Source organism: Oncorhynchus clarkii, chromosome 3 (assembly GCF_045791955.1).
Source record: "Oncorhynchus clarkii lewisi isolate Uvic-CL-2024 chromosome 3, UVic_Ocla_1.0, whole genome shotgun sequence".
NCBI classification, from domain to species: Eukaryota; Metazoa; Chordata; class Actinopteri; order Salmoniformes; family Salmonidae; genus Oncorhynchus; species Oncorhynchus clarkii.
The window spans coordinates 16,946,561-16,961,199 of NC_092149.1; the positions used below are offsets into that span (position 1 = coordinate 16,946,561).

At 46.1% G+C, this 14,639-nt stretch overlaps 1 protein-coding gene across 1 annotated transcript in view; it reads left to right on the forward strand.

Annotated features, from left to right (window-relative positions):
* LOC139384949 (ETS domain-containing transcription factor ERF-like) overlaps positions 1-14,639 on the forward strand; it is an 85,442-nt gene that overhangs the window by 41,341 nt on the left and 29,462 nt on the right. The window lies entirely within an intron of this gene.

The window sequence follows — 14,639 nt, forward strand, 5'->3', positions numbered from 1 at the left end:
ACGTGCCGGCCACTGGATAGGAGGAGTGAGTGGGAACGTGCAGGCCACTGGATAGGAGGAGTGAGTGGGAACGTGTAGGCCACTGGATAGGAGGAGTGAGTGGGAACGTGTAGGCCACTGGATAGGAGGTGTGAGTGGGAACGTGTAGGCCACTGGATAGGAGGTGTGAGTGGGAACGTGTAGGCCACTGGATAGGAGGAGTGAGTGGGAACGTGTAGGCCACTGGATAGGAGGAGTGAGTGGGAACATGTAGGCCACTGGATAGGAGGAGTGAGTGGGAATGTGTAGGCCACTGGATAGGAGGAGTGAGTGGGAACGTGTAGGCCACTGGATAGGAGGAGTGAGTGGGAACGTGCCGGCCACTGGATAGGAGGAGTGATGGGAGTCACTGAGTTCTTCTGAGAGGAGAGGTGGTACAGCCTTTGTGGAACCGTGTATTGTGGTTCACTGTTTCTCAGTGCAGCTTGGCCTGCATGGCCTGTTTGTCTTCACCACCCCTAGTTACTGCCTTGTGTTGGACTATGGAAAGGTTCTGTTCTTCCACTGCCAGGTAGAGTGGGCTTCTCTCTCTCTCTCTCTCTCACACACACACACACACACACACACACACACACACACACACACACACAGCGAGGCAGAGTGTTGGTCTTGGAAGTGAGAGGAGCGAGATTCTTCTGTCATTCAGCAAAGAACTCTGTCGCCTCACGACTGACTACCTGTTGCTGGCTCTCTCTCCCTCCCTCTTTCTCTTACCTGTTCTATTTGAGTCTTTGCTGCTCTGTGTTTGAAAGGATTAATTGTCATGTATGTTTTATTTTTTTGTTCTGTTTGTTTCTGGGGGATATTTTTAGGCCTGAAGTGTCTGGTTGCTAGGAGACAGTGTCCAGGAGAGAGAGAGAGAGAGAGAGAGAGGGAGGGAGAGAAGGAGAGAAAAGGAAGGGATTGGAGGGAGAGAGAGAGAGAAGTGTTTGAGTTGGGAAGGCTGAATTACACACACTGAGTCAGCGATGACGCATATACGTACATACACACACATCCTGCCCAGTAACTATTATTGTGAACTTGTTTTTCCAGTTTTGTGTAACTTCTTGTCATTTAGGTCTGTTCTCTGTGTGTCACTGTCATGCTTGTTTGACTTTCCTGACTGTACCTCTCTACCTGCCGTGTCTGTCTACCTGCCGTGTCTGTCTACCTGCCGTGTCTGTCTACCTGCCGTGTCTGTCTACCTGCCGTGTCTGTCTACCTGCCGTGTCTGTCTACCTGCCGTGTCGGTCTACCTGCCGTGTCGGTCTACCTGCCGTGTCGGTCTACCTGCCGTGTCGGTCTACCTGCCGTGTCGGTCTACCTGCCTGTCTGCCTGCCTGTCTGCCTGCCTGCCTGCCTGCCTGCCTGCTGGTCGTCAGAGCAGCACACTTGTTGAGCTCTGCTTTGCCATTTCTCCAGCGTCCTTGTCATTTCCCTGCAGTGGCATTGCATCAGCTTCTCTCTGTCATACAGGACCATCTCCTTGGTCTTAACACATCTTCCTGGTCTAAGTCCTACAGGCTTTCAGACACGACATGTTGACCATCCCAGTTCTACAGGCCTGGTGGATTTGACCTGGTGGCCAACTTTACAAAGTGTTCTCTTTTCACTGGATGTCTATTTGAGGGAGCATTCATGCATTCTCACTCACTCACTCACTCACTCACTCACTCACAAACACACACACAGGAAACAGATCTGTTGTTGTGGTTTAGAACAGTTGCTCTCTTCCTGTCCCGCACTGGTGACACATTCCAGGAAACCTCCTCACACACATCCTTAACCCACTTGCTACCAGTCAGTATACATGCACACTCCTGATGGACAGATAGTTCTAGCATCACCTTGGCAACAGCATGGTTAGTACAGACACCAATGTCTCGCTGACCACACACACAACACAAACCAGGTTTCCATCCAACCATTTCATGCGGATGAATTACCTGATGCATGAATAAGTCACGTCTGGCCTGATGGAAACAGGAAATGCCGGTACAATTTTATAAATGCGACAGACAATTGTTTGGTTGGACATGGTGGGATCTTCTTGTGTCAGTGAAATGATGTGGAAACGCCTTTATGTGCAAATATTGATATAATAACCATCATATAGAAGTCAACTTGATATGTTGTGTGGTCCTCCTACCACAACTTGGGAAGCAGGCAGGTTATTAGTCTACAGATGAAATAAGTTCTGCTGAACTTCACAGGGTGGTGAAAGTGCACGGTGATGAGCTTGATGCTTATTCTGGTGAATGATGATCGATGCTTGGCTGCCATTTTACAAATTAAACTAATATCACTATTATCCATAATGTCATAATGTAGGTAGCCCACCCTCACTGTGTCTGCCAGCTGTTGGCTAGAGTACGTGCCAAGACCAGAGTGGACACATTTGCTCCATAACACAGTTGACAAAACCATCAGTAGAGTTGAAAATGCGATGGAAACCCATTTAACTTGTATTGTATTTGGTTGAATGGGAATTTAACCACAATAGTTATTTTATATGCAGTACATCATCACAGCCTGTTATCCTCAATATGTCTGTTTGATGGAAATACATCTATGGTGGGAAATTAGCAGATTGTTTTATGCAGATTTTAGAATATTCACATGATATCTTTTGCAAATTGGTTGGAAACCTAGCTACTGAGACACACATTCTACACATCCTCAATCCACACAAGCCCCGCACCCCCACTTTTTAATTTTTTTATTGAACTAGGCAAGTCAGTTAAGAACAAATTATTATTTACAACGACAGCCTACCCCGAACAAACCCTAATCTGGACAACGCTGGGCCAATTGTGCACCGCCCTATGGGACTCCCAAACATAGCTGGTTGTGAAACAGCCTGGAATCAAACCAGGGTCTATAGTGCTGACATACAGTGCCTTAGACCGCTTCGCCACTCGGGAGCCCAATGGGGTCACACAGTCACTAACACAGTATCTTGCACTTACGTAGTTACACTAATATATATATATATATATATATATATATACATATATATATATATATACATATATATATATATATACTGCTCAAAAAAATAAAGGGAACACTAAAATAACACATCCTAGATCTGAATGAATGAAATATTCTTATTAAATACTTTTTTCTTTACATAGTTGAATGTGCTGACAACAAAATCACACAAAAATTATCAATGGAAATCAAATTTATCAACCCATGGAGGTCTGGATTTGGAGTCACACTCAAAATTAAAGTGGAAAACCACACTACAGGCTGATCAAACTTTGATGTAATGTCCTTAAAACAAGTCAAAATGAGGCTCAGTAGTGTGTGTGGCCTCCACGTGCCTGTATGACCTCCGTACAACGCCTGGGCATGCTCCTGATGAGGTGGTGGATGGTCTCCTGAGGGATCTCCTCCCAGACCTGGACTAAAGCATCCGCCAACTCCTGGACAGTCTGTGGTGCAACGTGGCGTTGGTGGATGGAGCGAGACATGATGTCCCAGATGTGCTCAATTGGATTCAGGTCTGGGGAACGGGCGGGCCAGTCCATAGCATCAATGCCTTCCTCTTATAGGAACTGCTGTCACACTCCAGCCACATGAGGTCTAGCATTGTCTTGCATTAGGAGAAACCCAGGGCCAACCGCACCAGCATATGGTCTCACAAGGGGTCTGAGGATCTCGTTGAGGGCTGTGCGGCTCCCCAAAGAAATGCCACCCCACACCATGACTGACCCACCACCATGCTGGAGGATGTTGCAGGCAGCAGAACGTTCTCCACGGCGTCTCCAAACTGTCACGTCTGTCACATGTACTCAGTGTGAACCTGCTTTCATCTGTGAAGAGCACAGGGCGCCAGGTGCGAATTTGCCAATCTTGGTGTTCTCTGGCAAATGCCAAACGTCCTGCACGGTGTTGGGCTGTAAGCACAACCCCCACCTGTGAACGTCGGGCCCTCATACCACCCTCATGGAGTCTATTTCTGACCATTTGAGCGGACACATGCACATTTGTGGCCTGCTGGAGGTCATTTTGCAGGGCTCTGGCAGTGCTCCTCCTGCTCCTCCTTGCACAAAGGCGGAGGTAGGGGTCCTGCTGCTGGGTTGTTGCCCTCCTACGGCCTCCTCCACGTCTCCTGATGTACTGGCCTGTCTCCTGGTAGCGCCTCCATGTTCTGGACATTACGCTGACAGACACAGCAAACCTTCTTGCTACATCTGGCATTGATGTGCCATCCTGGATGAGCTGCACTACCTGAGCCACTTGTGTGGGTTGTAGACTCCGTCTCATGCTACCACTGGAGTGAAAGCACCGCCAGCATTCAAAAGTGACCAAAACATCAGCCAGGAAGCATAGGAACTGAGAAGTGGTCTGTGGTTATCACCTGCAGAACCACTCCTTTATTCTGGGGTGTCTTGCTAATTGCCTATAATTTCCAACTGTTGTCTATTCCATTTGCACAACAGCATGTGAAATGTATTGTCAATCAGTGTTGCTTCCTAAGTGGACAGTTTGATTTCACAGAAGTGTGATTGACTTGGAGTTACATTGTGTTGTTTAAGTGTTCCCTTTATTTTTTTGAGCAGTGTATACACACACACACACACACACACACACACACACACACACACACACACACACACACACACACAACCCAGTACAACATGTTGGGAAGAGAGGAGGAGCGCGGTGAAAAGTCAACTGACAGGTTCATGTCTGCCCAGAGCTGGCTACAGGAGTACATTAACACCAATATGTGAAATGGCGGGAGGGAGAGAAAGAGAGAGGCACTTGCGGTCTGTCCCTAAGGAGGCTGGTGTGTGAGTGTGTGCTTGAGTGTGCGTGTGTATGTGCTTGAGTGTGTATGTGTGTGGTGTGAGGGGAATGTCTTGGGAGCGTAGTGTTACTCTGGTGAAGGTAATAAATATACCCGGCAGCACCTCAGAGATCCACCACCAGCTTTACTGACACAATATTATTCTGCTGCCCCAAACCCCACTGGGACAATGGGGTGGTGTGTGTGTGTGTGTGTTGAAAGAGTAACTCCGGTTAAAGATTCTGCCCATATGATTAGGTGCCACTGGGGTCGTCAGAGTCCGTTCCCTTGCAGCCTGGTTTCCAAGTAACCATCACATCAACTGATGCTGCAATTCTCTCATGGTCATTTAGTTCCTTATGTAGGCAAGTTGGCATTAAACATGATCCTGACCTGAGCAGGAAGAAGTCCAGGCTCTAGTAACAGGTTCCAACTCCGGGCTCTAGTAACAGGGTCCAACAACGGGCTCTAGTAACAGGTTCCAACTCCGGGCTCTAGTAACAGGTTCCAACTCTGGGCTCTAGTAACAGGTTCCAACTCGGGTCCAACTCCGGGCTCTAGTAACAGGTTCCAACTCCGGGCTCTAGTCAGGTTCCAACTCTGGGCTCTAGGGTTCTCTAGTAACAGGTTCCAACTCTGGGGTCCAACTCCGGGTTCTCTAGTAACAGGGGGCTCTAGTAACAGGTTCCAACTCTGGGCTCTAGTAACAGGTTCCAACTCTGGGCTCTAGTAACAGGGTCCAACTCCGGGCTCTAGTAACCGGGTCCAACTCCGGGCTCTAGTAACAGGGTCCAACTCCGGGCTCTAGTAACCGGGTCCAACTCCGGGCTCTAGTAACGGGGTCCAACTCCGGGCTCTAGTAGGGGGTCCAACTCCGGGCTCTAGTAACGGGGTCCAACTCCGGGCTCTAGTAACGGGGTCCAACTCCGGGCTCTAGTAACGGGGTCCAACTCCGGGCTCAGTCTGTCTGTCTTGTAGAATAGGGAATCCAGTCTGCTATATTCATTACGTTTTTATCTGTGACATTCTAAATGTTTCATCTTGCTGAACATACCCCAGCAGATTTCCAGGAAGGTTATGGTGTGTTAGGGTGTCGCTATAGGCTGAAGTGTGCATAAGGGTGTAAAATGGGAATATACAGTAGTCAGTTTATTAGGTACACCACCCCGTTCACGAAATGGTTCGCTCCTACAGACAGTGAGCCACGTGGTCTGCTATATAAAGCAGGCAGACATTGAGGCATTCCGTTAGAATGGGCAAAACCAGTGACCTAAGCAACTGAGTGTGGTATGATTGTCGTTGCCAGGCGCTCCGGTTCCAGTATCTCAGAATTGGCGGGCCTCCTGGGCTTTTCACCCACAACAGTGTCTAGGGTTTACCCAGAATGGTGCTACAAACAAAAACATAGTCAGCGGCAGTCCTGTGGGCAGAGACAGCTTGTTAATGAGAGAGGTCAAAGGAGAAGGGCAAGAAACGTGCAAGCTGACAGGCGGGTCACAAACAGGCAAATAACAGAGCAGTACAACAGTGGTGTGCAGAACGGCATCTCGGAACGCACATCCCATTGATCCTTGTCACAGATGGGCTTTTACAGCAGACGACCACACCGGGATCCACTCCTATCAGCTAAAAACAAGAAGAAGCGGCTCCAGTGGGCACGTGATCAACAACACTGGACAATTGAGGAGCGGAAAAACATTGCCTGGTCCGAGTCCGATGAATCCTGGTTCCTGTTGCGTCATATTGATGGCAGAGTTAGGATTAGACGTAAGCAGCATGAGTCCATGGCCCCATCCTGCCTGGTGTCAACGGTACAGGCTGCTGCTGGTTTAATGGTGTCGGGACAGTTTTCCTGACACACGTTAGATCCCTTCATGCCAATGAATCAATGTTTGAACGCTACAGTGTATCTGAACATTGTTGCTGACCAGGTGCCTCCTTTCATTGCTACAGTGGGATCTGGCCCAGTACTAGATGGGTGTACCTAATAAACTGTCCACTGAGTGTATGGTTGTGTTACTGGATGTATAATGTTGCTAGTACAGGACACCAGACTCCTGTAGGATTTGTCTCCTGTTTCTCGCTCCTCCTCCCCCTCTCGCAGCACTTCTCGACTTCTCTCTCTCTCTCTCTCTCTCTATCTCCTTCCCCCCCTCATGCTCTCTCGTTCTCTCTCTGTGGAACAATAACCCCAGTGTATGTATGGGTCTATTTTTGTTCCTCCAAGGCCACCAGTACTCCCCCACCTCCACGTCTCTCTCTCGCTCTCTCTCTCTCTCACTCTGTCTTTCTCACTGTACTGAATGTCCCAGTAGTTGAACAATGACAGCTACACGACCCTAACTGGGTATAGGCTCCTGCCTCGACTCAGCTCCGTCTCCTCTCACTTTGTCCCAGGGACAAAACATTTCTTATTCACTACTTTCACCTATCTATATATTTCTGACTAGTTACATTCCCTCTGTAGTTTGTCAGGTAGACTTGGTTCTCTCGCTCTCGCTTTCAATTCAGGGCTTTATTGGCATGGGAAACATATGTTAACATTGCCAAAGCAAGTGAAATAGATAATAAACAAATGTGAAGTAAACAATAAAACATTAACAGTAAACATTACACTCACAAAGTTCTAAATTAAGAGACATTTCAAATGTCATATGTCTATATACAGTGTTGTAACGATGTGCAAATAGTTAAAGGGAAAATAAATACATATGGGTTGTAATTCCAATGGTATTTGTTCTTCACTGGTTGCCCTTGTGGCAACAAGTCACACATCTTGCCTCTCAATTTCAATTTAATGGACTTTATTGGCATGGGAAACATATGTTTTACATTGCCAAAGCAAGTGAAATGGAGAATAAACACTTAGTGAAATATGAACAGTAAACCTCTCTCTTCCCTAACTCATCCCCCACCCTTTCCCAGCTTCCCTCTCTGTCTTACACCCCCTTTCCCTCTCCACCCTCCTTTAACCCCCCTGTTTCTAGCTAGAGGCCGTGTGTCAGTCAGTCACTGTGCCAATGGTGCCCAGGTAGCACTGCTCACAAGGGGGGGTTATTGTTTGATTGAACCTTTATTTAACTAGGCAAGGACAAATTCTTATTTACAATGATGGCCTACCCCGGCCAAACCCTCCCCTAACCTGGACCACGCCGGGCCAATTCCGCGCTGCCCTATGGGACTCCCGATCGCGGCCGGTTGTGATAGAGCCCGGGATCGAACCAGGATCTGTAGTGATGCCTCTATCACTGAGATGCAGTGCCTTAGACCACTGTGCCACTCAGGAGGAGGGTAGGAGATGATACTGTGTACATGTGTGTCAGCATGAGTTCAGAATCAGATTCAAGACCTCATATGCTTCTAGTCTCTCACTCACACACATACACACACTGTGTTCACTCTGTCCCTCACAGAAACCCAGCTGTAGATATGGCCACGTTACTCTCCTTCTCGCTATCAATCGCGTTTTCCTCTCCCTTTCTCCCCCAGTCTCTCTCTCTCTGTGCTGTTTGGAGGTCATTGTAGTTGGTCCCTCTACATAGTTGAAATAGCTCCAGCGTTAGAAGTCTAGAGAAGGCCTGCCAAAGAGATCACACAGAGGAAGACGGGCATCCGCAGAGCTAGAGAGGGAGAACAAGGGAGGGGGGTAAGCAATGTGACCTGGATGACAACAGACTACCAGACGAGCTATGATCTCATCCCTCTCTTTATACCCCCTCTTTCCCCAACCCCCTCTTCAACCATTGTCTCTCTCTCTTCCCACTCTTGTTTCCCACTCTCCCTCCTCCCCCTTTCTCTCTCCTCGTCCTAGGACTCACCCTGTCTCCTCTTCCCTCCTTCTCTTTCAGCCCCCCCCGGGACCCCCTCCATCCCCCAACCAAAAGTTGTAGCTACTTACCCCCCCCCCCCCCCCCCCCCCCCCCCTTATATATTTTCACTTACTAACACCCCTCCACACCCCGAGCTCTAGTGTCCCAGGGCAGAGATTAGCCCCACCCCCCTCCACACACACACACACAGCCTAGCTGCTGCATTATTGATGGTGTGTGTGTGTGTGGCTCCTCTCCTCTCTGTGCTGTAATGGCTATCTGGTGTCTCCCCCAGGAGGGAAAGAGAGCACCAGAGATGGATGGAGGAGAGGAGAGCAGGAGGAGTAGAGGTCAAAGAGGTTAAGTTTTGGGGGTGATTTCCCATACTGCTTTTCTCCTGCATGGCATTGATGCATTCTGACACGCACACGCACGCACACACGTACGTGTCTTTCTCACACAAAGCCCACTGTAGGGTCGCTTAAAACCCCATCAAACAGACCTGTGGACATGTCATGGCTTCAGTGTTAGTGGCTCTGTGTGTGTGTTTGTCGTGGTCTCTGTTTCTTGTGTTAGTATGAGCAGCCTCTTGTGATAACTGATCCACGGTGACTCAGGACAGGTTTGGCCTCTGGGTGTAACATATGCATGACCCAGCCTTGGACATGTCATGGCTTCAATGTTAGTGGCTCTGTGTGTGTGTTTGTCGTGGTCTCTGTTTCTTGTGTTAGTATGAGCAGCCTCTTGTGATAACTGATCCACGGTGACTCAGGACAGGTTTGGCCTCTGGGTGTAACATATGCATGACACAGCCTTGGGGTGTGTTGAAAAGACACCTGTTGTGGCTCTATTTTCCTCAGAATCCCTGTAGAGAAGACATGTCTGTCCCGTATCACAACACACTACTGGGCTCTGGTTGCTGAGACATTGTTTCCTACCAAGATCACACTCATTAGTACACACTATTACTACTCACACTGGTGCTTTCATCCCATGTTTTTCTGGCTGTTCGGGGGGGTGTATTTACCCTGTTATTTACACACACGGGATGCTGTCTCCATATCTGTACGTGTGATGATGACGATGGTTGGTTTTGTAGTCGTTGTTCAGAGGTTGGTAGGCAGAGTTTGTCTCTATCTACTTACCAGAGATCCATTTCACCCGTTGACCTGACACGCGATGTGTGTGTGTGTGTGTGTGTGTTGCCTGTGTCAATGTCATCTTATCAAAGCTGTGTTTCGGCAACAAATATATATAAAAAATAAATTTGTAAATAATTGAGAACTCTGAAAGAATAAACGTTTTGTTTTCGAAATTATGGTTTGTGGATTTGACCATATTAATGACCAAAGGCTCGTATTTCTGTGTTTATTATATTATAATTAAGTCTATGATTTGATATTTGATACAGCAGTCTGACTGAGCGGTGGTAGGCAGCAGCAGGCTTGTAAGCATTCATTCAAACTTTACTGCGTTTGCCAGCAGCTCTTAGCAATGATTGAATCACAGCTCTGTTTATGACTTCAAGCCTTTCAACTCATGAGATTAGGCTGGTAATACTAAAGTGCCTATTAGAACATCCAATAGTCAAAGGTACTGTTGAAGTCAGAAGTTTACATACACTTAGGTTGGAGTCATTAAAACTAGTTTTTCAACCACTCCACAAATGACTTGTTAACAAACTATAGTTTTGGCATGTCGGTTAGGACATCTACTTCGTGCATGACTCAAGTAATCTTTCCAACAATTGTTTACAGACAGATTATTTCACTGTATCACAATTCCAGTGGGTCAGACACTATGTTGACTGCCTTTAAACAGCTTGGGAAATTCCAGAAAAGAATGTCATGGCTTTAGAGGCTTCTGATAGGCTAATTGACATAATTTGAGTCAATTGGAGGTGTAGCTGTGGATGTATTTCAAGGCCTATCTTCAAACTCAGTGCCTCTTTGCTTGACATCATGGGAAAATCAAAAGAAATCAGCCAAGACCTCAGAATTTTTTTGTAGACTTCCACAAGTCTGTTTCATCCGTGGGAGCAATTTCCAAACGACTGAAGGTACCACGTTCATCTGTACAAACGATAGTATGCAAGTATAAATACCATAGGACCACACAGCTGTCATACCGCTCAGGAAGGAGACACGTTCTGTCTCCTAGAGAACTTTGGTGCGAAAAGTGCAAATCAATCCCAGAACAACAGCAAAGGACCGTGTGAAGATGCTGGAGGAAACAGGTACAAAAGTATCTATATCCACAGTAAAGGAGGCCTACAAACCTGACTCAGTTACACCAGCTTTGTCAGGAGGAATGTGCCAAAATTCACCCAACTTATTGTGGGAAGCTTGTGGAAGGTTACCCAAAATGTTTGACCCAAGTTAAACTATTTAAAGGCAATGCTACCAAATACTAATTGAGTATATGGTAACTTCTGACCCACTAGGAATGTGATGAAAGAAATAAAAGCTAAAATAGATAATTCTCTCTACTATTATTCTGACATTTCACATTCTTAGGATCACCACTTTATTTTAACTGACCTAAGGCGGGGCATTTTTACTAGGATTAAATGTCAGGAATTGTGGAACAACTGGGTTTAAATGCATTTGGCTAAGGTGTATGTACATTTCCGACTTCAACTGTATGTGAAATACAAATGGTATAGAGAGAAATAGTAGACGCGTCAAATAATAACTACAACCTAAAACTTCTTAACTGGGAATATTGAAGATCTGGGAATATTGAACCACCATCTTTTTCATATGTTTTGAGCAAGGAACTTAAACTTGATCTTTTTATATGGCACATATTGCACTTTTACTTTTTTCTCGAACACTGTGTTTTTGCATTATATAAACCAAATTGAGGATGTTTCATAATTTACTTGATGCTAAATATATTTTATTTATGTATTATCTTAGTTTAAAATAAAAGTGTTCATTGTTCATTCAGTATTGTTTTAATTGTCATTATTACAAATATATATGTATAAAAAAAATTGGCCTATTTTTAATCGGTATCGGCTTTTTTGGTCCTCCGATATCCGGTAACGGCATTGAAAAATCATAATCGGTTGACCTCTAGTTTAAACACTGTTTCCCATGTTTGTTCAATGAACCATAAACAATTAATGAACATACACCTGTGGGACGGTCATTAAAACTCTAACAGTTTACAGACGGTTGGCAATTAAGGTCACAGTTATGAAAACTTAGGACACTAAAGAGGCCTTTCTACGGACTGAAAAACAGCTAAAGAAAGATGCCCAGGGTCCCTGCTCATCTGCGTGGACGTGCCTTAGGCATGCTGCAAGGAGGCATGAGGACTGCAGATGTGCCCAGGGCAATAAATTGCAATGTCCGTACTGTGAGACGCCTAAGACAGCGCTACAGGGAGACAGAACGCACAGCCGATCGTCCTCGCAGTGGCAGACCACGTGTAACAACACCTGCACAGGATCGGTACATCCGGACATCACCTGTGGGACAGGTACAGGATGGAAACAACAACTGCCCGAGTTACACCAGGAACGCACAATCCCTCCATCAGTGCTCAGACTGTCCGCAATAGGTTGAGACAGGCTGGACTGAGGGCTTGTAGGCCTATTGTAAGGCAGGTCCTCACCAGACATCACTGGCAACAACGTCGCCTATGGGCAGAAACCCACCATCGCTGGACCAGACCGGACTGGCAAAAAGTGCTCTTCACTGACGAGTCACATTTTTTTCTCACCAGGGGTGATGGTCGGATTCGCGTTTATCGTCGAAGGAATGAGCCTTACACCGAGCTCTGTATTCTGGAGCGGGATCAATTTGGAGGTGGAGGGTCCATCATGGTCTGGGGCGGTGTGTCACAGCATCATCGGACTGAGCTTGTTGTCATTGCAGGCAATCTCAATGCTGTGTGTTACAGGAAAGACATCCTCCTCCCTCATGTGGTACCCTTCCTGCAGGCTCATCCTGACATGACCCTCCAGCATGACAATGCCACAAGCCATACTGCTCGTTCTGTGTGTGATTTCCTGCAAGACAGGAATGTCAGTGTTCTGCCGTGGCCAGCGAAGAGCCTGGATCTCAATCCCATTGAGCACGTCTGGGACCTACAGGATCAAATGGTGAGGGCTAGGGGCCATTCCTCACAGAAATGTCTGGGAACTTGCAGGTGCCTTGGTGGAAGAGTGGAGTAACACCTCACAGAAAGAACTGGCAAATCTGGTGCAGTCCATGAGGAGGAGATGCACTGAAGTACTTAATGCAGCTGGTGGCCACACCAGATACTGACTTTTACTTTGGATTTTTATCCCCCCTGTGTTCAGGGACACGTGATTCCATTTCTGTTAGTCACGTCTGTGGAACGTGTTCAGTTTGTCTGTTGTTGAATCTTATGTTCATACAAATATTTACACGTTAAGTTTGCTGAAAATAAACGGAGCTGACAGTGAGAGGACATATATTTTTTTGCTAAGTTTATCTATCAATCTGTCCGTCATCTAGAAAGTCCCTCCAACATCTAGCTACATTTGGTTATTTTGATGCTTTTCAGGGCTCATCTGTACTAGTAGTGGCTTTTCTGCTGTTGTGATGTCATACAAACCCATGATGTCGCTAGACCTTAAAGGGATAGTTCACCCTGAAATGTTCATTTGTCCGATGTTTTCATATTTCAAATGTGGTCAATATATGTTTAGATCCTGCAATGTGAGTCAGGAGAAAGTTGGAGGCCTCAAACCCTGATGAATGGGATTGGTCGGCATTGACTAGGCCTGATTTTTATCACGGAACTATGGACTCCTGTTCTTCTCTGGCAGAGTAATGGTTATGTAGAGAGGATGTTCGTCATACTGAACAGTAGGTGATCAGCGTTGCCCTCTAATTTAAACTATGTACACCCATTGAGTGGCTGCTGCTAACATTCTGACTCAACTCCAACCACTTTAATAATGGAAATTGATGTAAAAAAATTATCACTAGCCACTTTAAACAATGCCACTTCATATAATATTTACATACCCTACATTACTAATCTCATATGTATATGCTGTACTCTATATCATCTACTGCATCTTGCCATCTTTATGTAATACATGTATCACTAGCCACTTTAAACTATGCCACTTTTATGTTTACATACCCTACATTACTCATCTCATATGTATATACTGTACTCGATACCATCTACTGCATCTTGCCTATACCGTTCTGTACCATCACTCATTCATATATCTTTATGTACATATTCTTTATCCCTTTACACTTGTGTGTTTTAGGTAGTAGTTGTGGAATTGATAGGTTAGATTACTCGTTGGTTATTACTGCATTGTCGGAACTAGAAGCACAAGCATTTCGCTACACTCGCATTAACATCTGCTAACCATGTGTATGTGACAAATAAAATGTGATTAGATTTTAAACACTCCGGTGATGCTAACACCCAGTCTGGCTCAGATTTGTCACATCTTCATGACCACATGTGAGGAAATAGCCTCTCAAGTGCATTCAACTCTTCAACAAGCCTCATGAATATACACTCATTCACTCACATACTGGCTTATTCTCAATCTTGAATACACATTTACATCAAGGTCAGTCGAGCAGGCAGACAAACAAACAAACACTCATGAACATGTGCCCACACCCACAGTCTGTTTCCGCCTTTCACACTTTGCGTTTCCGTTGTACATTTGGGGGAGGGAGGACTAGGTCGTGTTGTTTCCTCTGTCAGTAGGAAACAGTGACAGAATCAGGGAAAAGAGATGGAGAGGTTTTCATTATGAATAGTATTCCACAGACCTAGAAAGAGAACCAATGTTGTGGTCGTGTGTGTGTTCACTATTAGAGTAGTATCACGGCAGGGAGATCAGTGAGTGTTTCTGGCGCAGGACTGTTGTGGTTGGGTGGACGCCCTAGCAGTGACGGTGACAGGACTGTTGTGGTTTCTACACCCAGTCTACCATGAGTCAGATACAACACAAAGTAGAGTGGAGGAGAGGAAAGAAGAGGAGGGCAGAG